The sequence below is a fragment of the Molothrus ater genome, chromosome 4 (assembly GCF_012460135.2).
Source record: "Molothrus ater isolate BHLD 08-10-18 breed brown headed cowbird chromosome 4, BPBGC_Mater_1.1, whole genome shotgun sequence".
Classification (NCBI taxonomy): Eukaryota; Metazoa; Chordata; class Aves; order Passeriformes; family Icteridae; genus Molothrus; species Molothrus ater.
Window position 1 is genome coordinate 62,142,870 of NC_050481.2, and position 23,555 is coordinate 62,166,424.

Genomic DNA, 23,555 nt, shown 5'->3' on the forward strand with positions numbered 1-23,555 from the left:
CTGATGCACGGTGGCTGATCCTGTCTGTGTTTGCAGTCATTTGTGATACACAGCAAATCAATGATAAAGATGATTTGTGCTCCTCCTTTTGATGTGAGTTTGGGAGCTTACAACTGGGTGATTGTGGAACTGGTTGTCAACATGAATGTTCTTCTCTTTTCAATAGAAATGGATGTGGGAAATGGAACCACTCCTGAAGCCATGCCCTATTGATATTGGTGTCTTGTGATCAGGAGCTTATCTTGCTGGGTCACTGTGCACATCTCTCTGAATCCTCATCCAGAGAGGAAAAGAAAAAATATCCACATTTTTATATATATATAATCAAGGAATAGATTTTCTGACTTCACAGACCTCTGCACATTAACCGATATTTCTGAAATGATTCTTTCTTTTGTTTCATTTAAACAACTTCTGCAGACATTTAATGTGGAGAAAATAAAGAGGTTGAGAGATGTGTTTTCTTTTTCTCATTAATTCTGTTAGACACATAAAGACTGTAGAGTAATTAACATATTGATTTAGAGTAAATATAAATTAGCCACATAATTTCTCACGTGAAAGCTTGGGGAATAAAAGCTTGATAATAGTGCTAGAAAAATGTTTTGATTTTCCATGGATGTAAATTTTATGGTCAAGAAATGGGAAGGAAAGGAGGTTATACATCAAGCACTGACATTCTCTTTCATCTAACATATTTCATATTTCTAGCTTTCAACCTCAAGAGCTAAAGACAGACCCTAATGACTGTGATTAAGATTTGCCCTCTTACATCAGGGCTCAACGTTATGCCTGGTTATTTGAAGGAGAATAATAAAAACCACAAAGCTGTATTTTACTTGGCTAGAGCTCTCCTTGTATTAACCAACACACTGCAGAAAAGTTATGGGATAATGAAATTTTATGAGGACTTTTAAACATAAAACAAGTGTAAATTACTGAACATTTATGGGTCATTTATTCAACTATTGTAGTGTAATTCTGGCTAGATCAAACATTTGGCTAGTGGACCAGATTTTTTTTTTTTGATGAAAGAAATCAATAAGAAATAGTATTGTCCTCAGACCTCTAGCCAGCGTGACCTCTGTCTGTAGATTCTTCTTCTTCTGTTCAGCTATAAAAGAGTCATGGGGCTAGGTTCTGAGCCTACAGAAAATCTATTTCCTTCAGTGCAATCAAGAAGGAACAGCAATATATTACTAGTAGTAATATTTTACTAGTGTATTCAATCACCATCTGTTAATTAAAATGAGACTTAAGGAGACCTATACTTGGAAGATTAGATCATAAAATCTGGTTTCTAAATACTTAAATATTTAAAACATCTCAGTCAAAGCTGCAGTTAGGATGGAATTCTCTTGGGAAAAAAATACTCAGCCTTGCTCATTGGTGGTTTCCAGCATCTAAGTATCTTTTCAAGATATAAGTCTGAGAACATAACAGTGTTAACTAATAGTAGATCTTTTGATCAGAATTTAAGAGGGACAAACTGAGTTCAAACTAAAGAACTGTCTTGCTCAGACTGTGGTTCTAATGGATTCTTGGGGAAGGAGAGCAATAAACAGGGCAGGTATTTCCCTGTTCTGTCCTGCATCTTGCACACATCCTAACGTGTCCCAAAGCCATGCATTTCTAGCAGTTAGTACCTTTATCTGCTAACTGCAGTGGATACAGAGCTTATGGAGATTACAAAGCCCTTTGTGTGGATTTAAAGCAGAAAAACAAAACAATTTTCATTTCTCTTCGTCTTCCTTCAAAGAAAGATACTCCATTCCTTTTCTTGCTTCACTCTCTCAGCACCTGCCACCTTCCTCATTAGATATTCAGGTGAAGCGATGGGAAAGACTTTGGCTGAGATCCTTCTGCTTCCTTCTGCCAGGAAGAAATTCACTGAATCACATCCCAGATCGTGTTGAATTTGAATATCACCCGTGACAGACAGATGAGCGGAGCCTTATCGCAGCACTGCTCCTGCCTGGGTGCTGATGAGGTGATGGGACTGTGACAGGGAATCTTCTGGGACTGCATTATTCAGGTGCAGAGCATCCATGTGTCCTAAGTGTGATGGAATGAAAATTCCAGAGGGAATTTGTATTGCAGATCGTGTAAACAGGCAATTCCAAGGCCATAAAAAAGAAAATTATCTATGGTGCAGCACTTGGAGACTTAAACTCTAGGGTACAGCTTGTGCCTATCCACTCTGAAACTTCTCATTTACTTCAGAGAGTCAAAAAAGTGAGTGTGCTCTAGTGCATGCAGATGAAGCCACGTAAATCTCTGCCTCACAGACAAAACTGTAGTCCTGCAGTCCAAGCTAAGGCCATATATTTAAAATAAGGGAAGGTTCTCTTCCTGTCCTAGCCTTTTTCCTGATACACTTTGGTGAAGTTAAATACAGCTCTGTAGCCAAATGAAATAAATTTTTGGTGAGAGTGAATAAGGATGTATGGAGAGAAAAATATTTTTATTTGTCTATTCAAGTCTTGTATAAACTCTCCTAAAAGTTGAATTTGATTAAATGTCAAAACCAATTCTCTTGGGATCAGAAACTCTACTTTTTGAAGGAAGTTCATGTCAGGATAAACCTCCTTTCAAAATATTATTACAAGCCTAGCACAAAGGTTCAAGTTGATTCCCCTTCTCCTGGACTTATTCCAGTTTGAATGAACAGGACCTGGTGGCTGCTCTCTAACTACTCCCAGGCAGTCCTTCCTAGCAGGAGAACACTGTGAAAATGTCACAGCTAATCATAATATTTAAAATCACTGGCACTACTAAACATGCAGTGTTTGTTAAGGAACACTAAAGGACAGCAATAAATGGTTTTCTGTGTAGCTTGAGATCTGGCTGTACCAGAAACAAAATATTTGCCACATCAAGAGCTTTTAATGATTGAATATATACCAGAAGTAAACACTCCTAATGCAAATAATTTATTGGTCAGATGTGAAAGCTGGGACTAGTCTTAGGTCTGTTCACTGTTGGAGATCAGGATCTTTTCAGTGCTTCTTTTCCTTTTCCTCCCCTCCCAGACTCTTGTCCAGACTGTTTTCCCAAGGTCTGCCAGAGCAGCCCTTGCCTGTGTGCTTGTAATCAGCCTTTTGTGCATCTTTCCTGCTGGATTTCTCCCCAGACAGTGATGCAATGAAAATGTTTTGTAAAGGTGGCTCTCCAAGCCCCTCCTGTGGGGCCCAGGATGAAGCACAATGGCAAACTGGCTGCCCTGGCAGTGCTGGCTCCCTCTCACTTCCACCTTCTGCTGAGAGGCCAAAAAGCATCTCAGAGTATGTTGCTAAGAGCAGTTTTTTATTTCTTCAAAAGAACCTAATGAAAATGGGTGATGAGGTTCATTAGACTGGACATTGGTTCTAGGGATTCAGCAGGGTTAATTGCTGTTCATAGTGATTAAGATCTAGCTCTCATAAGATCTAGCTCTCCTAAATTCCTTTTGCAAGGGGTAGGGAGCACTAAGCACTTTACAGGGAGGGTTCTGCAGTCTGGTTAAGCTGTGTGCAACTGGATGAAAGGGAATTTATTCCAGAATTGCCTGATTTTCTCCATTAACTCTGAATGAATCACGTGGTGGTGCCTGGCTCAGGTGTTGCTGTATCACAGGGGACAGCAGACCATGCCTCTATATCTTCTTTAGAGAAACAACTACTACAGATTTCCTTCCCTCTAGATACATTCACAGCATAGGAAAAGCTAAAAATCACTTAGGACAGAAGTGAGTGATGTTCTCATGCAGTGAATATGCTTGCAAAGTCCTCCACACACTCACCAATATCCAGAGCACATCTATTCAGTTTAAGTTGTATAAACAAAAGGACTGAATCTAGCAAAAATTAGTCATAACACTGGTTTGTTTCTTGCTATGAATTCTGTAAAAGTCACAGCAGTTTTAGAATCTAAACACTGTTTTTATTTCAAACCCACTGAAGCATCACTAATTCCTGCACAGAGTTAGCATTTCATCTTGAGACATTGTAGAATAGTTTTGCAAGTTAAAGCAAGATACCCACTAATGTGATCTGTGACTAGACCACGATTCATTTTGGATTAGGAGATGATACTGAGATCCATTTCTTAGGATCTACTTGTATTTTTCCATGCAGCAGTGAGCATGGCTTTTTGAATAGCCTTTTTCCTTTTAGCAACTCAAAACACAATAAGGAACTATCCAGCTTGTGAGAAGTGCTTCATTTTTTCTTTTCATTAGCATAAATATTTGTAGATAGTTTTATTCCTTGCATATTATAAATACTGATCAAGTGTTTATATGTCTGAAAATCCTACAAATAAAGGTCTCAGAGGAATACAATACAGGAATTATGCACTTACTGATTATTATCTCTGTGTGATTGTTCAAGTTAATCTCTAAAAACAGGTTAGTTTGTTACACAGGCTGTTTATAATGCATATTTTCTTGGCATTTTATCTACATGTGTGTGAATATTTATATGTGTGTGTAGGTATGGGTAGTTTACTTAGAAATGCATTGCAAATTAGTTATTCTTAACTTCCCTGTAGCTACTGGCTGACTTTCAAGCAATCACAGGACAATCCATCATAAAAATTCTTGATTTATATTCTGATTATAGGAACACTGATGCCATTTGAATACATTTGCTATATGCATTATGCATACAGAAGTATGCACATTATGAAATACATTTATCTATTTTCTCTACCCGTGATATTTTTTGCATGCTAGTCCAGGTTTCTGTAAGCAGCTTTTCAAGGGGAAGTTTTGAGCACCCGAATGAAATTAATCTGATTTTATCTTTTTATTTGGCCTGAGCAGAGATCAAGGTATCTGCTGTGTGCCTTGTGAGATCACTTTTTAGCTGTTGGTGTCACTCACTTGGGGTCACCAACTGTGGTCACCAGTTGTTGTGGTGGTGTTGTGAGGGTCCCCAGGATGAGGTGAGAGATGAGAATTGACTCCAAGTTGTAAGAAGACTGATTTATTATTTTATGATATTATATTATAATAAAAGAAAATGATGTACTAAAACTATACTAAAGAAAGAGAAAGGAGACATCAGAAGGTTAGCAAAGAAAGGAATAATAAAATCTCGTGACAGACTCAGAGAGTCAGACACAGCTGGCTATGATTGACCATTAACTAAAAATAATTCACATGCTGAGTAAACAATTCTCCAAATCACATTCCAAAGTAGCAAAACATGGAGAAGCTGAAGCTTCCCAGATTCTCAGGAGAAAAAATCCTGGCAAAGGGATTTTTCAGAAAATATGTCAGTGACATTTAGCAGACTAAATGATGAGCAGTATTAGACTATTACAGCAAGTTATTACCAGCAGCCCATTATTTGCTGCACCAGAGGTGAAGCTCTTTGGGGAGCTACAGCATTTCAGCAGGGGGGCTCTTCTGCCACAGCTGCTGTGCAGTTTGTGTGTGGCTGCTCTCAGGGAACAGGGAACCCCTCTCCCTCTGGGGCCGTGCTAAGGCCTGGAGAAACCAATGTGGATATTGAAATGAAAGCAAAGACATCTCTTCCCTTCCACCCCCCCAGCAAGGAAACAGCACAAAGAGTTTGTGTTCTGCTCCTCTTACAGGGAGTGTACACAAGCACAGAGTTTCTGTAAAATTTCTTTTCTGCACTGGAAGGGTGTGACATGTGTTTGCTCTGTATCACTGGTGTGCGACGTCAGGCTGTGGACCATCAGATTCAAAAATGTGCCTTTGCAGCATGAACCACCTCCTGTCTCACACAGCAGAGAGCCCAGTGCACAGGCAGAAGGGAGGAACACAGAGTCCATGCTGTGAAAGCAGCCAGAACAGAAGAGAGCCAGCTGAAAATACGACCTTTTATCAGCTGCAGGCTGTTGTCATGAGTGACAAAAGCAAATATGCCTAGCTCCTGTCTCTGGCTGGGAGCAAACAACACTGCAGCCTGACAGAAGCATTTTAAATTGCTGTTTCCCTCAGCATGGGAAAGATGTGGCTGATATTGATGTGAGCTGGTACCCACAGCCTGAACCAAAAGCCTGGGATGTTCCTGCAAGTTACGTGTGATGCTGGTGGGACCTCAGAGCAGGGATGTGTCACAGCTACGGAGAAAATGAAAGTTGGGCCCATAGAGGGAGAAAGTCTGTTCAGCTGCCTTCAAAAATGTGCTGAAGAGGTGAGATTGAATCAGTTACCTACCAGTGCTGATGGAGGAAGCCTTGCCTTGCCACTTAATTTTCATCTTTTCAGTCCTATAGCACTAAGGAATGTAAGCTGACAGCACAATGCAGAGAGTTCTCAGAGGCTTAATGTGTTAGTGTCAAATGAAACAAAACCTGAGCTTAGCTTTTTAAAGGATTTTGTATGCTACAGATAGGAACTGAAAGGCTTTTATAAATCAGCTCTGTAGCTTTGGGGAAGGAAAGGGGGAGATGAGCATCAGGAAGGAATAGTGATGGACTAATTAAATGGATTAATGGATAGCAACAATAAAATGGTGCATTTGCCTACATAATTAGTACCTGCTTGGGTTTCAGAAACTCAAGGTAATTGAAGCTGCAGATCATGCAGTAAGCTGAGAAGGATAAAAACATTTCTAAGACCTAAAAAACCTTGAAATTGTGATGATAATTACTAAATTCTAGGTTTTCTGGTTCCTTTGTTTCCACTTCCTGAGCTGTGTCACTTAACGTTGTACAAATGAATATTAATTTAGCCAGAAAAAGTATATTCTCATATAGAAAAAATCTTTTGGTTGGTGTGAGGGAGAGGGGCTGAGGTTTGGCTGACTGTGCCTTTTAAGTAAATCTTTCCTTCATGCAAGGAGGAAGGAAAGTAGGAAAAGGCTCATGCAGAGGAGCTGGGTGTCTGGGCTTGCATCTTTGAACACAGGTGGCAGTTCTGCTGCAGTCCAGGATGGAGGTGTTGGCTGTTGCCAGTAACCTTCAGCTGCATGCTGCTGGTGCCTGAAGCCTCCTGCTCAAGATATTTGTGGAGTTGCTGCCTTTTAACTTTAATAAAAGAGAAGAAAATTATTTGAAGAGCAGTTTTGCAGAATTGGTTTTGAGTGACCCCGTGACACAAGTGGCTGAGCAGGCAGAGGTGAGCACAGAGCTTCCTGGAGGAGCAGAGCAGCAGCAGCACCCTGGGGCAGAGACATCCATCCAGCATGGCTGGACCGAGGAGGAAACTCATTCCTACTACCATGCAGTGAGGACCATGGTGCAAATCAAGGAATAACCTCAGGAGAGCAGGGAAAACATTTGCCTGCTCAGATCTGAGATAGATGCTCATGTCACAGAAAATGTCTTGGTAGTGTTGCTCAATTGGTGGTCGTGTTGCAGTGGGTAACTTTTGAAAAGCAGACTTCTTCCAAGCCACAACTGTTCTGTTATAATAGTGACAGCACAGTCTGAACCACTTCCTGTGGGTATCTTCTGTGCCATCAATCCTCTCCTGAGCAGCTGGTGGTTCCACCAAGGTGCATGTCCTGGCACAGGCTTGACAAGTCACCCTGTGGGGAAACTGAGATTTCATAAAGGCTTCTACATCTTGGTGGCTGATTATACACAGTACAAGTGTGTGCTGAGCAGATGGCTTTCCAAACCTCTTTGATTTGAAGAGCTGAGCCTGTCTTTCTGAGGATGCACTCTTCAGTAGTATTTAAATGGCTTCAGAAAACACCAGGAAAACTTTTCAATTATACTATTGCTTCTAAAGTACTTGTGTGCTTACAAAAACACCAGCTGTACTGGTGACCTCCACTTAAGTCCAGTTCTCTGGCTGCAAGCAGGTAGTATGTGCAGGAGAAAATTCATTTCATTTCAGCATCACTCAATTTTTCATATTTCTTCTGGTAAAATTTTGTAGAATTTTGTTAGGATATTCTGTAGAGGTTGCTATCTGGCTTAAGTAGTTAACAGATGATGCCATTTATGAAATTCACAAAAGCTTAACCTGGGAAAATACCACAATGAATAAAACTCCCCTTTATTGCATTTAATTTCCATTTGATATTTACTTTTCTTTCTTTAACCTTTATTTATCCTCAAGTCCAGGGCTTCATGGCTGGTTTACACTTAATTAAATACTTAAGCAGAAATCAGTATGAGGGTGTTTTACAAATCTGGTTCTTACATAACTTTGTTAACTGTCAAACAATGTGAAATGTTGTAATAGGACACCATAATTTAGCAGATAACGAGGGAGTTAGGATAGCACATGCAGCTTGCTTTTTCTTATGAGTGCTTGCATGTGATGATTTCTGAGGGCTTGTTAGCAGCAGACCCCCAGCTTCCACTGGCACTTAATACTGATTAAATTAAAAGGTGTTTAGTCCTTCTGTGAGCACCTACACTCAGAATAAAGTAGCCTTTGGTCAGTTTACCAGGAAGGTTAATTATGCTAAATTGAAATAACATTTTAATTCCAATTAAAATGCAGGGTTTCTGCCACAGGAGTTGAATGTGTGATCACTATACAGCCATAGGTGTGCACTGTATCCAGATGCTGCTGCTGGGTGGAGTGGAATTTAAAAACCAGAGGCAGCTGTCTGTGTGCACACCCTAAGAGACAAACAGTGGGTAAAGGGGGCAAATTATCTTCCATTTTCTGGGGGTGGCAGAAAGATGTACAAACACAGCTGCAAGAGTTGTTAAAGTTCGGCTCTAAATTCACAGCATCTCACCCCTTGTATCTCACCTGTGTGTTGGGAGCCTTCACTAATTCAGACTGACTTTCTTTATTGCTCCCAAATAGATGAACTTTCAGCCTTTTCACTCTCATTTTCTGTTAATTTGTTTGTTTTCTTTGTAAGAAATGTTATTTCTAATACCTCCTGTTGGTTATTTCCCCTAACAAGCAACTGTCATTCCATAGCTGAAAGGGACAGGCTGTCCCAGGAGAATGCAGCTCCCCTTGAATTTCTGTACTCAGAGTTCTGTCTACACTGTCACTGAGGAAGCCTGGAATTGCTTAGGAGCTGAATTTGGAGAGAAGCAGTCCCAAAACAGAGCAGTGGAGCTGGCAACAATTCCACTGACAACAGTTGAACCACCGGCTCCATTTTTAGCATAGCAGGAGCCCCATCTGTTTCCAGTATTCAAGTATACACAGATAAAATGCTGCTCTAGCAAATTGGATGTAAAGATGGTGTGGCCACAGTTTGCAAATATGCATTTCTTTAGCAAGACTGACAAAAATTGTATTTTGAAACATGAGTACTCCACAAGTCCTTATTTTAGTTCTGGAACTTCACGTTGCTGTATGTCATGGTCACTTTTTATTTGAGTCCCCATATGTGTCATGGTAGCTGTGAAATGAGCAGGGACATTCAATTCTGTTCAAGGTTGTTCAATTGGTGCAGTTAAACCTTTCAAGTCTCTTTAGTAAATGGATTTCTCTAAGAGCATCTCTGTAAGTTGCATCTTTTATTACCAAACATGAAAGTATTTTAACTCCTGATGTCAACAAGGGGCAACCACAGCTGGCTTCTGATGTCAGCACAAAATGAGATCCATGCCAATGTCTTCTGCTAAAGCTAGAGAACATTTTATCCTAATTCCTTCACTCCCATGCAGGATGAATCATTGCTACCTCATTGATTAAAGGTAGTGGAGTTACAGTAGCATAAAATAATTTTAAGATGGTGGTGAAGTGCCAAAGTACATGTTGTGTTTGAGATGCATTTGAGATGCAATGCAGAAATACAGGGATTCATGTAGTTGTCTTGACCATACAAACTTTTTCCATAAACCAGCTAATTTTGGTCATTCCTTAAATACTCTTTTGTTTCAAGCAAAATAGATGTTTCAAGTTTCCTATCTTTTATTCTAGAACAGAACTGTGTATAGTTTGAGCTTCCCAGGTGTAACTGGAGCAACAAACACAACTATTTTTTCAGAGTATTCTTATGTAATAAGGCACCTGACTTGCACAAAATGTAGTTTTAGTTAAAAAAAAAAAAAAAAAAAAAAGAATAGCAATGATAAAAGCAGAATGAGCCATCATAAACCACACAGTTAAAAGAAAAACAGGAACATAAAGAAACAGAAAGGAGCCAAAACACACAAGAAACAAAGCTGGAGAGACAGATAAGATGTTAGCGAACTTGTAATTGGCTTGAAAGTTGGGATGAATTCTAAGAAAGTGCATGTAAATAAATTTTATTTGTCTGTTCTTGTTTTACTTTTCCTTCTGTAGGCAACACTTCCACTGAGTAATGCCTTGTCTTTACCAGCCAGTATAATTGTCTAGCACCACACACAGATATCCCGTGCAAAATGTAAATCCAGAGTTTTGCAGCTGCTTGGGCCACTGCCCTGTCATCACTCACAAGCAAGGACTCAGCCAGAGCTGCCTTCCCACTGGGTTATTCCCTTCAGCTGACCTGCTTGGTCATGCTTGAACTCAGCCATCTCCACCAGTCTGGTTCTGGGGAGTCTGGGCTGTTTCAGAGGTGGTGGGACCCCAGCCAGGGGGAGGTGCAGGCTCTGGGAAGGATCTTTGGCCCTGGGGAAGGCAAAGTGAGCAGGCAGCACTGGGGTAGTCTGGTTTTCCTGCTCACTCATGAAGTCCACTGTGCTTTGGATCAGCTCTAGAACTTGATCTCAGGAAGATAGTAATTCTTCTAGTCCATGATACTAAATTTCAGGTTTAAACACCAGTAATGAATGTTTTCTGTTGTCCCTCCCCCACCATCCCCCTTTTCTTATTTCTTGGCAGTCACATGACAGACCTCCTTCTTCTGTACCAGAGTCTTAAAATACAAAAACCACCAAGGACTTTCTGGGGTGCTGGATCATAACGAAAGGGACCATTATGGGCTGCTGCTGTTGTTTCTCTGTTAATAAAAAATTAGCTATTTGAAGCAAAGGACATTGTCTGGAGTTCTACTATGCAACAAACTTATCAAGGAGAAATAATGTAGCAGACAATGATTATTTCATAACTCATACAGAAAGCTACGATTAAATCTCATGGTAGGATTTATTGAATTTTGAGAAGAAAAAAGCTAAGGCAAGATAGTAGAATAAGAAGTACTGAATGAATGATGATTTACAGACAATAAGAAACTCCATCTGTGCTTCTGCCTCAGGTGTCAGACTTGGTCATCTCACAGATATGCACTCTTCAGTGTCATTAAAGGGAAAATTAAAAGCCATTTCCAGCTTTTTCAGTATGGTGGCATTGCATTTAAAGAAGCTCATGACTCACACTGTGTTTACTTCAACAGGGAGCCTGACATTTAGAAGGATGTATTTAGTAAGAGTGGTTGTATAGAGGAAGAAAATTAGTTTCTCTTAACTACACTTATATGTTAAGCATTAGCAAGATGTTTAGAGATGAGGCCTAATTTTCTTCTCAGTCATGCCTGTGTTAATTAGCAGTAATTCTAGTGCAGCAGCAAAGTGAATGACAGCAAGTATGAGCTTTTCCTTCGTATGTTGCTGCTGCTGTTGGCAACAGATGAATTTTGATACATTTATTTACATTAAACAGAACCTAAATGTATTAGACATACCAATGAAATGCTTTATTTAGCACTGGACAATTTTAGCTTTTGTGTTAATTTTTCATTTATTACAAAATTAAAGTAAACATCTGTGGAGACACTAACTAGAAAACACAATTTCAGTCTTTTTTTGTGGCTTGGCAGTAAGCATTGTTAGCCTTGACTTTTTTAGTTGCACATGAGGCTGACATTTTCCTACAACAAAGGGGACATTTTCTTCTCCTTTTTAAAGATTTGACTTGTACTTTTTTCAGGAATTATTCTTCTTTGGTTATTACGACAAGCAGTGAAGGCTGCAAGGCTAATTTGTTTCAGAAGCTTAAAAATCCCTGTTTTTGCAACAGAGACACATCCTTTCAGCACAGAAGGGCTATGAGTGCCAAAGTGGGAATGGACAATGCTTACTTTTCTGAGAGTATCATGTTTTCCCGTTTGTCACGTCTGCAAGAGGAAGAAAACATTTTCTCCCTGATTCAGCTGTGTGATTTATTACACTTTCAGCTCTTGTAGATATTTTCTAGCTGCTCTTCCTAGTGGTTCTGAGACATTCTTTGCTGATTCAGGGGAAGGAAATCTCCAGAATGACACCATTGACAAGACTGGCTGTATTTCTAGGATCTCTAAATGCAAGTGCAGGTTTTAGTGCTGCAGTTATGCCCAAGGCTGAGCCACAGCCACTTCATGACAGAGCCACATGTAAATTCTGTCATACATGTTTTGTCTTTTTTTTTTTTTTGTGGATTTTTTTGTGAAATTTTCTACTTTCTGAAGAAAATGTGGATTTTTTTTTCCTCCATAGTGGAAAAGAAACCATATACTTTTACCAGCTTGGCTTAAATTTACTGATAGATCAAAGTGTATCTTTCTACCATGCTAGGGAGATACACAGGTGAGATTGGAAAGTTGATACAAAATAACAGCCATGTCAAAAGAAACAGCAAAACAGCAGAAACCTTTTCCAGCACTATCTGCTTTAATTTCTTGCAGCCACAGCTTCTATAAACCCAAAACTGAGAGAATTTCTTGGTGGTACCTTCCCAAACAACCCTTGTAAACCTCCCTGCCTCTTTCAGGCTCATGTATCTTCAGGCCTCAGAAAATATCTTCAGGAGAACTACAGAGTCCCAGCCCAAATTGTTAGCTCCTAATGGATTCATTGGCTCAGAAGAAAGAAGAATCCTCCAACTTATTCATAAGAACTGTTTTTAATGACCTAGTTAAACAAAAATAAACAATGCTCTGAGATGCTGCTCCTTTGCTGGAACTTTTGAAGATCACATAATTTTACCCCATGTTTTACTTCAGTTTTGTACAAAGAGTTATTAAATTATCTAAGAACGAGTCTCTGCAGTCTTTATAGATTTCCATGAGTTATTTTGATTTTGGGCTTCCCAGTCTTTATAGATTTCCATGAGTTATTTTGATTTTGGGCTTCCCAGTGATGATTCTTTACTTGATGAGATCATAATTTCTGCAGGGTCTGTTGTGCATGTTTGTAATTTCTTAATTACAAGGTGGGATCCTTCTCATTTTCATAAATTAAAATAGTCAAAGGAGGTTTCATACCATCCTTTCTGTACTGAGATGGCTGCTCTATGAGTGGCTTGAAACCAGGGACAGACTACAGTGCAGCCCCAAATCTTGCCTTTGTAAATCTGAACCTGGTTGCCTTTCAGATTCTGTCTGTAATAACAGATAGTCAGAATAAAGCCATTGTCACCTGAGGTACAATAGAAACTGAAAAGAAATAATCAAAGTCTGGAAAACATCATGGAGTGGAGTTGGGGTACATCTGGGAGAGGTAGATGGAAGAGTAGGTGATTAGTTTGATGGTAAAAATTTAACACTGGAATTAAGGATGAAGGAGAATGGAGTTTTGAACTAGCTGGAAGCTGCCTTGGTACATAAAGACATATTTTAAAAATTGAGAGCAGACTGAGGTTTGTGTGCCTGTGACAGCTTGTGAATCTGACTGCACGCCTGCTTTTCCTACACAGTGTGGATGAAGCCATGGTGTCTGCACGAGAGGTTATTCCAGGACAGCTCTTCAGAGACTCAGAAATACCTCCATGCATCTATTCTGTGCAGATCCAGCTTTGGAAATATGGCTTGCTTTAACCATATTTTTCAGGATTTTTTTTTCAGTGGAATGTGTTCTGCCTGCTGGCTCAGTGCTGGCAGTATTGCTTGTTTCTTTGCTCTGCCATATCGTGGTTCCAGCAGGAGGAAAAAGCTCCACAAAAGTTAGCAGCAACAAATAGCTCAGTAATGGAATGGTAAGTATGAGAGCCATTCCCTTTTGGGCTGTCAAGCACAGAACATGGATCACACAGCTTAGCATTTGCTATATTTTATAGCTATTCTGCAGTGTAGATGAGAGAATCACGTTTGCCTGTTAAAATTAATGCCTTAATTAGAAAAGCATGCCCCATTGCTATTTTGGATCAAATTGCAAGGAAACCTGCAGTAAAGACTTAAGTGTGATTCCTCCTTTCTGGTGCTAGCAGCTAAATAAATGCAGTGTAGCCTGGCAATATTTAGGAGTTACTGAGAGAAGTGGAGGTGGTAAAAATGAATCTGTAAGGTATAGAGAAAATAACCCAGGCTGAACAAGATTTATTGGGTAGTAGTGGGAGGACAGGTGGTGGACACTGCCTTTGGTTGTTTTGGGATTCTTTTTAAGGGGAATGTAACATCAGATCAGTCTGCAAATAGACAAAATGCAAATTGAAAAATGCATTTTACTAAATAAAATATAACTATTGACAGGGACTGCAAAAACAGGGAAAAGTACAAAGCCATAACTCTTCCTAAATAGCTTTCACTTTTTAAGATTTAGTGATATCTTATCTTGTCCTTGAATTTCAGGGTGATAATTCATTCCTTTCCCCAAACCCTTTTCCTCTGGTTTTGCATAATAATTATAGTCCTTTCTTTCTTTACCACCTCAACATACCATCTACCTTATACAGAAATAGCTGTTACATTCTGACCAGGCTGCCTTATAAATAGTCACTGCATCTTCAGTATTAGGCTTTAAACTCTTTTCTGGGTGAAGAGGAAAAAAAACCCTTATAAGGAAAGAATGTATTGCTAGTGTTCTTGAAATCTGAGCAGTCTCTAAAACCTTTCACATTTCTTCTTGAGGAGGCTGTGGCCAGTTCAAGCAGTGGAAAAGCCCATTACCCTAAACACCAGCTGAAAGCAAGGCTCCCCAGAGCAATCTGGCTGAGAAGAGGAACTGCAACTCTGCAGAAGCAGTGGCAGGTTTGGACGAGGGGCTCCAGCTGCTCCCCATCTTTGCCTACAAGGATGTTTGTTCCAGTCCTTGTTAAGAAGTCATCCTTCTCCCCTCATTTCTATTTTGAGCTGGTTTCTGCCTTTCACTGTACTGCATTAAAAAACAAAACAAAACAAACAACCCTCTGCAATTATTGGTATTTATAAACCTCCAAACCCATCAGTTAAAGTGGGAGCTCTGAGGAGCTGGTGGCCTCAGGTAGGAAGGTGGGGTGAGAACAGTGGGAGGGGTTGGCAATTCCCTGGCCTGGGTGGGTGCTTTTGATTTTGGTTTAACTGAGCCTGATGGGTTTGACTGAATCAGGTTAGGGAGCTGAGCTGAGCTGAGCAGTTTGCAGTGAGTGATTTGAAAGTGCCACAGTTTCCCAAGGAGATGGTGGTGGTGGTGGTGAGGAGCTATTGCTGAGCTGGGGGATGTAACCTTTTCACCCAGCTGAGCTCCAGCCTGGGCAGGGGGTAACCAGATCCTTCAGCAGAAATAAAACTTCACAGAAACCTCTTATGGATAGCTGGGAAGAAGACAGGGTGAGAAAACACAGATTTGGTATTAAATGCTACAATTTCAGCATGGTGAAATTGGAAAATGAATGGGGATTTAGTAGCACAAAGGCTTTTGTACCAGTACGTCTCTGGGAATAATTGATTTTTTTTTCCAGCCTCTCTAAATAAGCCCTAGGCAGGTTTCCAGCCAGAATCTTGTTCTCTCTGGATTTTACTTCTCTCAGTTCCTGAGTGCTCCTGCCCCACTCAGAGCTGTTTGTCAGCCACCAGTGCTGGAGCCTCCTCAGCAGGGCATCATTTCCCCTTGCCAGGGGGTGTTTTGTTCCTTCCTTGGGAAGAGGCCCAGCAAGGGTTAAACTGCAGCCTCTGTCATCCACTCAGTTGGGCTGAGAGCCATGCACACCCTCAAAATTTAAGTCACAAAGGAATCTGAAGAGCAAGGAGTGTGTTCCTATAGTTTCTTCTTTTAAGAAGTTCACCCATTTTCCTAGGGCTGATTTATTGCTTTTCAACCCATTGAACCATGCTAAAACCTAAATTCAGCATGAATTTATGAGGATGGGAACATACTTGCTTCAGTTTTCAAGATTTTAAACATCAGTACCGCAGTATTTTGTAATATAAAAAAACCTATATGATAAAGTATTACATCTATGTATAATGTAACTATAGAAGAGTTTAAACATAATCTACTTTATAATTTAATGCTTCAAATTTATTTTTTTTATTTTGTGTAGGAAAATTAATTGTGCACATATGTAAACTGAGATAATTGCTTCAAATGATTAAATTAGCTTTTGAGAGGTGTGCTTTTATTTACGCTTTTATCATAATTACATTAAAGTGCCAATGTGAGCTACTTTGAATTAAAAATTCTAGATCATTGTTTAAGTAATTTTTAACAAATTTTTTTTAGAGAAAGCTATAAGAGGTTATCTATGTTGCCTCAGCATGCAGCAAGAGATGAGAAGTAAATTTCAGATGTATTTATTAGATTAAAAAAAAAAAGGTTGATTTCCTATTTTGATTGCAAACATTCTTCATGTTACCTGGAAAAGCCACACAATAAAAATTGTACTAAATGGAAGATGCTATCCCATTAATGTTTGCAAAATATTTCATGGTACTCTTAAACAACTCTGATACTTATATTGGCAATGTAAAACACACATTTAAATACATTTCCATTAAACACAGGTAGAGTCATAATTTAAGTAATCTGTTCTTTACCACTTTTAGTTAATAAAGCTGGGAAACTTTCTCTGCTTCTTGCCCAGCCTTTGCTGCAGTGGGGGTCTCCTGTTTTCTTTCTGACAGAGCTAAGAGGTTGTGACTGCCAGGATAATGTACAACTGAGCCATATTTTTCAGATCCTGAAAAAGGCCAGGTTTGTTTGGTGGGTCCCTGGGCAGTCAGGGGAACCTGCTCTGTCTGGCACTGCCAGCAGCACGTGTTGGCTTTACCAGCCTGCCCAATTGTCTGAATTTAGGGCACACCTGCCCCGCTTCTGCCATCAGAGCCGGGGTCTGTCTGGGGCTGTCACTGGCAGGGAATCTGGGCATCCTGGGCAGCCCCAGCCTCACTGCTCACCCAGTGCAGGGCCCTTTGTCTGCACTGAATGTGGCAGCAGAGCTGAGCTGGGGATAAATTAGTGCTTCTGCTCTGACAAATTGTTAAAAACATTTCACTCACACACATACAGTAACACGTGTGCTTTAGAGAACTGTACTGGCAGTTTGGGGTTTAGCAGGTGATGAATTAGGGGGCAAGAAATAAAAAGAGTCCCTAGCATGGTCTTTTTTCCAGTAGTACAGTCTGGTGTAATAACTACTCTTGTGGTAGTTATTTTTAATTGTAAGGTACCAAAGTGTGAGGTATTTTAGGAGCACAAAATAATATTAGTTAAACCTTAGCAAGCTGAACTTCTGATATGTTATCTTGCTTTTATTTTCCCCTGAACCTAATTCTTCAGTGTTTTCTCAGCAGTCCAATACCTGAGTCAGGCTTCTCTTTTTTTTTTTTTTTCAAGTGGTGCCTTTCTCATATTGTGACAAGTAATCTGTGAAAAATGTGGAAGTGATAAAAGAAAAAGAAATTGTTTACAGGTAAGCCTGCTTCATCTTTGCTCTTTAACCAAAACAAACAAAATTGCTTTGTGAGCTTGAGCAAGAATATGTTTTTCAGTTTCTGAAAAGTAGATATAAAACAAAATAGGACTCACTGAAATAAGCTCACATTGCTACAAGAGAAATGGGATATGTACTATAATATCATATACCTCTTCACTAGCAGCAACTGTTAATTAATCCCTCAGAGCCAAGGAGTCTGATGAAGACCTTTGGATTTGGCATACTGCTAATAAGAAAGGCACAACACATGTCTGTATTCCATGGTATGGTTCCAGATTTCCTGTCCTAGTCTGTTGCCTGGATAGCTTCCCAAATCTTCCTTTTCCAGCCAAATTTAGGAAAAAATAATTAACAAGCAACGTTTCACATAACCTAAATTTTCAAATGTTCAGATGTTTCCAATTCATCTGCTAGTCCAGGTCCTTTTACAGAAGTAGTGAGAACAGTTTAAGGAAAATTGTCCTTAGCTTGTACCATCTGGAGGTAACTGTCTCAGGGCTGAGCCACACAGATAGTCAGGTATTTCTTGCTCACCTACTTCTGTTCAAAGCCAGCCCAGCTAAAAAAGCCCTGAGATGGTTTGGATTAGCTGAGCTCCCTGTGCACAGGAGATGAATAGCAATTAAATGACCCTTAATAGATTTGGATTGCAATTAAAACTGCACTTGACTGTGACTATGTGGCTGTGTCTTAAAAACTAAGCAGAAAAGCTTAGCTTAAGTAGCTGAGCCTTCAGATGCTTTGGTGGTGATGTGGTTCTCTGGGTTTGGTAGATATTAGTGTTGCAGCTGGACATTGGAAAAGCTGTCATTTCCTGTCAAGTGATGTCCCATCCATGTTCATCCACCACTGCCTGCTGGCTCCTCGCCTTTCTAAAGACATCTTGAACAAAAATTCTAATTTGTTACTGTCTTCTTGGGGCAGTGGCAGTTACCATCTATTGCTTAGGACTCGTATCTTTAGAGCATGACAGGCTTGTACAGAGCTGAGAGAAGCACTGCTCCTAATGGTGCACTGATGCTCATGTGCCACTGGAGGTGGTGTTTTTTCCAGCCCCATTTCTTACCCTACGACTTCCACCACAAACATCCTTTGTTTACCAGGAAAACAGTTCCTAGGCTTCCAAAGCCCTTCTTGTTTTCATTTTGTCTGCTGCTTTGTCCTTCTGCAGCTCTCTGGGGACTGATGTGAGTTGTCACAGCAAGGCTGCCTTATTTTTGATTTTGTTGCAGTAAGGAGAACCCTTTCTGGAGAACCCTGTTGGGGAATTTAGCAGGAATCTCCATCGGGAGGAGCCTGCTGTGAGCTGGAGTGGCTGGCCCAGGGCAGGACCTGGCAAAGGAACATTGCCAACCCACTTTTAGGCTGACACATACTGTTTTGCCCAAGGCACCACAGGACAATCATTTCTATGGCTTTTTTTTGTTTGTTTGTTTTGTTTTGTTTTGTTTTGTTTCCTTTGGTTGATTTATTCTAGAAATTTGATCCATTCAAAAGAAAAAAGAAAAATTAGACAAAAAAAAATTCCTTTGAAGCTAACCAATGGTATTGTAGTTCCAACAAAAAGTGACTGCTTGGTGGACTGTTGAAAGCAAGTAATTTATTCATTGAATTTAGTGTTTTCATGTTTCCTAGTTGCCAGCAAACAGATGATGACAATAAAATCCAGAAATGTGTATGTCACTCATATGCAAATCAGTAGAAGAGTATTTGTGTGGATAAACAACAACTCAGAGATTAATCTGGCCATTAATTTTATGGTGCAGGTCAGTATGTATGTTTTATAGCCTCAGTAATTGTGATTTGTACTACAGAGATAGGTACCTCACATTATTTTTATGAAGGGATAAGTGTTAGTTTTAGGAGCAGGACCAATCAAACTTAGTTGCTAGCAGAAATGTGCTGGAAAAAACAGCAACTTGCTAAAAAACTTTCACGTGCCAAAATTGTTTTTTGAACTATGTCTAAAATAATGTGCCTCATTTAAGTTTTAAGTAATGTGGAGTATTAAATTCTTAACTTGTATCAAAATTACCTTAGCACCTGGTATAAATGCAGTGTTTAACACTGCTGTTAACAATCAGAGAAGAGTGTTCTTACTGGTGGCATGGTTGATGGGGCTTCTATTACTGAGACTTTTTGAAGAACTGTTGGGATAAAAGCTGTGGGGAATTATTTAAATATGGATGATCTTGCTTTAGCACAGAGGGTTGGACTTGGGATGTCCCTGTTTTCTGGGGGTCCCTCTGCAGCCAGTAATTTGTCTCCAGTGGCTCAAGTGATGGACAGCCTGGAAGTGATGGTCCAAGTAAACCATGTTGAAATTATTAGCAGCCAAATCAGCCTGCAGGGTCCAGTTTGGCATAGGATCTGCAGGATGACTGCAGATTACTCAGCAAGAACAAAAGCTAGGCCCCACTCCAGGGAATTCAGTCTTATTCTCATGTCCTTTGCAAAGCTCTTGATGAACAATTCAACCCTTAAAAAAAAGAAAGTCATCTTGATGAATAAAATAGGAATAGGATGTGTTTTGCATGTAAAGTAATAACTAATTGTACATTATTCTTTGAAGGCAAATTGCTATCAAATAAATAACTACTGCTCTTTTAATTTTTCTTATGCTGCTGTTATGTACATTTAATACTAATCTATTATGCTATGAAATATGCATATGGAGCTAAATATGTTGACCAGGATTTCTCAAAAGAGCAATTTTCTACAGAGTATTTCAAAAATTCATCCTGAAATCATTTTGCTGCTCCTGGTTTGGAAGAAGGGACAGACTTTTTATTTTATAGAAGATTTATGTGTAGTCGGAAGAGAGTGCTTATATTTGGATCATTCTTCACAAGCAAAAGGCTGAGTTTGTTTCACAGTGATTGCTGTTGCTTGATAAATAGTTTGTGGTTGAAATGGAATACGTAAACATTTAGGGCCATAAATAACTCAGTCATGGTAATGACTTGTAGACAGTGATATATCAATGCCATTATGGAAATTTGTGTTCAGCACCATAAACAAAAGCTAAACCACATAAAATGGGAGGATGTTTCTATATAAGGATTCCAGGAAGCAAAAGTTTTTCTGTGTGTGCTGCAGATTAGCCCAGATTTTCTAAAGTGAGGTATAATGAACAAAACTTGTGCTGCAAATATGTGTAGTGAGTCAGTGCAGACCTGGTCTAAGGCTGCTCTGAGTATTGCTGCAAGAGTACAGACTAGAGCTACGTCTTCAATATATAAACAATATCAGACTGGAAAAGAACTGCCCCAGGTAAATATGGCAATAGGTGATATCAGCTTAGTGCAAAGAGGCATCTTGTGCTTGAGCATCTTGCTTTGAGCTGACCTGGGCTGGCTTTGTGCAAAATTACGGGCAAAACTAGCACAGAGGTGGACTCAGGTATCTGCCAATGAACCCTCTCAGGCTGGGGAGGTGGGAAGAAGAACTTCTTTGTGAAGTGTGGGAACCCAGGGCACAGGGAATATTTCTCTGTCTGCTCTGAGGGGTCCTTACCCCCAGAGAAGCATTGACTTTGACCCTCACCCATGGAGAAAGCTTCCAGGACTTAGACTGGAGTCTACAAGAGTGTGAAATAGATAGTAGAGAATAGTATAGTTTATCACAGGGTGGAAAACTTAAAGATTGGGGTTTTAGAATATAGTAATAAATATGAAGCAAGATGGAGGTTTTAGGGCAGAGGCAGGTTGTTCTTCTTCACCTTCTTCTTCCTTCTTCTTCATGGGTTTGGGTGGTGTTTTGAAATTGGGCAGAAAAGTCCGCATTGCGGGCTCCGTGGGATCAGTTATTGGGTGAAAAGGGAAAATAATCTAGGTGTCATTTCTTATTTGGATAATTTAGTCTTAAAAGACCTTGTAACAAGAGATAGTTAGCCATTTTGTGGTGCTTTTCCAGCATGCAGGGTCTGATGCAGATGGTGTGCTGAAGTTTTGATAACAATAAATAACAAGCAGAAGTCCAGTGTTTCCTAACACAGAACTGCTCCAGGAGGGTTTTCCCCAACAGGGGAACCTCCAGGGAGGGGCCCAATGTGGGGCCAGAAACTGAAAGTGAAGAATGTGCAGCCAGCCAGAGATGACACTGTTTGGTGACCCTGGCTTTTCACATTTGTTAACTTCTGGTCCTGGATTTTGTTAGGAATTGTAGGGCGGGTTGTGTTTATTTGTTTATGTTGTAGGTGGAAATGTATGTAATGTCTTTAAACATGTGTTACCATCTGGAAGCAGGGATGGGAGCCAAAAACCACAGCCAGCTCTCTTAAAAACTCCACCCAGGGCTTTTCAAATCACATCAAGGCTTTCTGATTTATAGGATACACAATTGCTGAATATTGTGAAGCACATGGAGCCTTACAAATTATGAACTTTAGAGGGGATTTTATAGCTTCTCCAGGGACTCTGAAAATAAAATGGCCTCTCTACCCTGTTCAGCTATGGCATGCACTGTGTTCAGATGAGTACTGCTGACTGAGTGTGACTTCCAAACATTATTGTTATGCTTGAGTGTGACTTCCAAACATTATTGTTATGCTTGTGATGTACTTTCACATTTCCAAGAGCCACTGAGGGTTCTTTTTCTTGTCAGCAAAACTTCTCCACTTCTCAATCAAAATTAAGAAGGAACCTTACTGACATAAATGTCCTCCTGAAGAAAGAATTTTTTCCTTTCTGTCTGAGAATACTCTTGTCAGAGTACATGAAGCACCTTAAGAAAAAAATCACAACTCTTCTATTAAAAAGGAAAGCTACAAGACATTAGGAAGAAAGAAACATCTATTTCAGCTTCTTTTAAAAATGATGCCTGCATTGCTCACCAGGTAGAGTATACATTGTTTAGAGCATCCAAAAGCTAAAGAGAAGATAAAGAATATATTTTAGAATAGTACATTGCTCAAATAACACTGCCTGAAATGAGTCACTGTAGTGGCTTTTGACATACCAGAGCTCAGGAAGTTTATGTAGAAGACTAGATCTCTTCAGGTTCAAAGGTCTATTTTTGTGTGAGGCAGAGGAATATATCTTTGCTTTTCTGTAAAAATAATTTTAACTTCATATGATTGCTAATTTATTAATTTGTCATCTTACCTTTTCTCTCCAGTGAAAGCAGTGTGTGTTCACATTCCAAATATAACCAGCCAGGTGCTGGAGGAGGCTCTGGAGGATATATGTACACAGCATTCTTCAGGAACTTCTGGTCTTCTTCCTCATGTGCCTTTGATTTTCGTTCTCCTCCAAAGTAATGAGCAGCTTTGAGTTCAAACAGCCAATTTCATTTGCTCTCCCTGCCTACACTATTTGCACAAAACTTCTTTTCTTTTTCCCCCACACTTGTGATAACCTTAACCCTGCATGAGCATAGGGAACTGTGAAAAAGTGTTTCAAAGAAAAAATAATTAAATAATTAAAACCCTAGATAAAAAACTCTGACTAATGTTTATTTATTGCACATTTCCTCCCTTCAAGGGAGCAGAAATGGTGTCAGCCAGAGAAAGCACATCCTGGGGATGGGGACTGGGATGTGACATGTCTTGGTGGAAATACATGTTACACAAAAATTTACCATCCTCTCTTCCCTGTCAAATGGCAGCTTCTGTTTTCCTCCAGGATTCCTGCTAAAGCCTGTGCAGCAGCAGAGCCTGAGTTATGTGAACATGAATGTGAACAGTCATGGTAGGTGGGAGGGCAAAGTCACAGCACTCCCACCATGGCTGGGGTTCCACACCACAGGGTTTGGAGACAACTTCTCAGCCAGCTACAAAATCAAATATAAACCCCTAAATTGCCCTGAGGCCATCTCAGTTGGTTTGAGCATGAAGGTCATGGGTCATGATGCATGAAGTTCATGATGCCAAGGTCATGGGTTTAATCCCTGTGCAGGCCAATTACTAAAGAGTTGGACTTGATGATCCTTGTAGGTCCAGTTCAACTCAGAATATTCTATGTTTCTGTGAATTTTCAATGTCTGCACCTGAATCAGGCTTGACAGCATTTAAATGTAATTTTACTTATATTACTAAATATGATTTTTTCATTAACTATATTTATACTCCATATTAATTGAGTATATAAATATTTTCAATGTGGCAATCCTTACAAGACTTCACAGAAAAGGGCAATTT

General features: G+C 39.8%; 1 long non-coding RNA gene across 1 annotated transcript in view; it reads left to right on the top strand.

The window, feature by feature from the left end:
• Positions 1-6,052: 6,052 nt before the first annotated feature.
• LOC118686586 (uncharacterized) overlaps positions 6,053-23,555 on the top strand; it is a 68,399-nt gene continuing 50,896 nt past the window's right edge. The window contains exons 1-2 of the long non-coding RNA XR_004980190.1: positions 6,053-6,149; positions 17,317-17,392. This is a non-coding gene — a long non-coding RNA (uncharacterized LOC118686586). The remainder of the gene's footprint in view (positions 6,150-17,316; positions 17,393-23,555) is intronic.